A 2,679-nucleotide genomic window follows, 5' to 3' on the forward strand; every position below is an offset into this window, starting at 1 on the left:
AGATGATTGACTTCAGTCATCACGAACTTTAGTTTCTCTGTCAACCTGGGCTGCATTACTGTACCTATTGCTGCATAACAAATTACCCTGCAGTTTAACAGCAAACATTTAGTATCGCACACAGTTACTGAACATCATGAGTCTGGGAGAGACTAACTGCTTGGTCTGGTTCAGGATCTCTTAGGAGGTTGCAGGTAAGCAGCTGACTGGAGTCACAGTCATGTGAAGGCATTGTCAGGGTGGAAAGATATGCTTCCAAGATGTCTTATTCATGTAGTTGTTGGCAGAAGGCCTCACACTTGTGCCATGGGGGCTTCCTCCTAGGACTGCTCATGATCTGACAGGAGGCTTTCTGCAATGAGTGATCCGAGAGAGACTAAGAGAACAACAAGATAGAAGCTTTAATGTCTTTAATAACCTAATCTCAGAAGTGACAGAGCTACTTTAGTAATGTGAGAGGGGACATTATGTGGAGTTGTGAATGAGAGGAGTTTGGGGATTATTGGGGCCATTTTAGAGGCTGGTTACTGCAATTACTATCTTTTTTATCTTCTTAAGCTTATTTGATTCAACATTAATCTTGAAGCAATTGAAGAGTTAAAGTGTTGGGACTGGGCATAGTTTATCACAGACCTAGGTTGTGATTTCCTCAGGTCGGCACATGTAATCAAGATTGCATTATGTACGTCAACCGAACATATTCTTTGTCACATGCAAACTTTATGCTTTGAAGGCTCTAGAGAGGGGTCTGTGGACCATGAGGGCAGATGGACCTACATAAACTCTGCCCTGATACTACCATGTGTAGAGTCAATATCACGCATGCTGGTGATGAGAATCTGTTTGTTAAGGTTTGAACTATATCTCTATATTATAAAAGGCATCTAACACATGCCAGGTTAGAGTCCCTGATATAAATCTACTTTCTATTTCAGAGTTGCCAGACATAAAATGTACCTTGTTGAGAAACACACCCAGTGCAAAAGTCCTTAACTGCCAGGACCTCACCCAGGGAAGGCTTATATCTGTTTCACTATCTCATTTGGTTCTTGCTTCCAAGAAGTGGAAAACTGAAAGTAAGCCAGACTTTGGAGTCATCTGTGTTCAAGATTTGTTCTCAAATGACCCTTAATAACTTGGAAAACATATTGACCCTCCACCAAAAAATGTGAGTAGTAGGTAGGCTGTATTTAGTGTGGACAGAATCAGGAGAGAAGGAAAAAATTTGTGGAAAATGGAGAATATGTAAAGTCTTTGGCCTCACGGAGAATGAAAAATGAAACTTTGACAAGATGAAAGGTGATGTGATTTTCTTTTTAAGTGTGTTGAGGTTTAGGTCACTCTCAGAAATCTTTCCTCTTTTGTAATAAAACCTATATATATGGCAAGCCAGTGGGTTTATTTTTAACCACAGGGAGAGCTGCTTGTAATGACTTATGAAAAGAAGAAAGAAAAATAAAGAAACTATGCCTATTTTGTTTATTGTCAAAGACTTGTACTATTTTTCAATTTGATGTCAAGTCAGTATTTCTGACTTACCAGACCTACCAGCGTATCTGAGGATTGAAGTTAAAAAGTATAGAGAACTTGTAAGCAGTGCAGTTACCTGAATTTACACTAATTGCATTTTTCTCTTTTTGTGCCTGATGATAAGTAGTGTATTTCTAGAATGCTACATCTCTTGCATCAACCTTGGCCTTGGTTTCTTGGTTCTTGCTTCCAAACTTGAGTGGTTCAGAAAGTGTTTTATCAATTTACATAGTAACAGAACTCTCCAAAATTATTTCATGAAAAAAAGTTTCAGCAAGTTAGAATGTGTTTGAACAAGTTATATCTAGACTTAGGACTGCAAGTACTTGCCTCCCCAAGAATATTTTTCCTGGCATACAGAACTAATCAGGAAACAAAATTATAGATTAGGAAGTGACTGGTGAACCAAGAATTTGCATCATAATGTCTTAATTATTTTCAAGGGATAAACTTACTAGACAATGACAATAACTGGGTCTGGTAAGTTATTTAGAATCAGAGTAACCTTTATTGATAAATATTTGAATTTTAGTCTTTCTCTTAGATACTACTTTACATTACAATATATTCATTTGACTACAATAGCTTCCTAATTAAAAATTTTAAACATCCAGACAATTAAGATTTTTTTTTCCTTTCCTCAAGAAAGAAGAACTTAGGAACAAGTAAGGACAGTCATTCATTCAACACTCATTTATTGAGAAATATGCCAGGCACTGTTGTAAGTTTTGGAATATTGGGGCTAATAACATATATAAGGCTTCTGTGTTCTTGTATTTTACTTCCTAAAGGGGTAAAGAGACAAAGAATAAAGAAAGCAACAAATAAACATAATTATTTTAGAGAACAGTGAGTAATATGGAGAAAATAAAGCAGACTGATGGAATAAAGTAAACGGTAGCTGAATACATTAATTAGGGTGCTCAGGGAGACCCCTCTTAGGAAGTGACTTGAGCAAAGATCTGAATATTCAATACGTGGTAGCATTGCAAGGGGCCTGGAGAAACAGAGTTCCCGGTTGAGGGAGCAGTTAACGCAATCATCAGTGTATGTTGTGCCAGTATGTCGTGCTGGGTGCTGGCGAGTCGGTTCTGACTCATAGCAACCATACAACAGAATGAAACACTGCCCAGTCCTGCGCCATCCTCA

This window comes from Trichechus manatus, unplaced genomic scaffold (assembly GCF_000243295.1).
Source record: "Trichechus manatus latirostris isolate Lorelei unplaced genomic scaffold, TriManLat1.0 scaffold00451, whole genome shotgun sequence".
Lineage (NCBI taxonomy): Eukaryota > Metazoa > Chordata > Mammalia > Sirenia > Trichechidae > Trichechus > Trichechus manatus.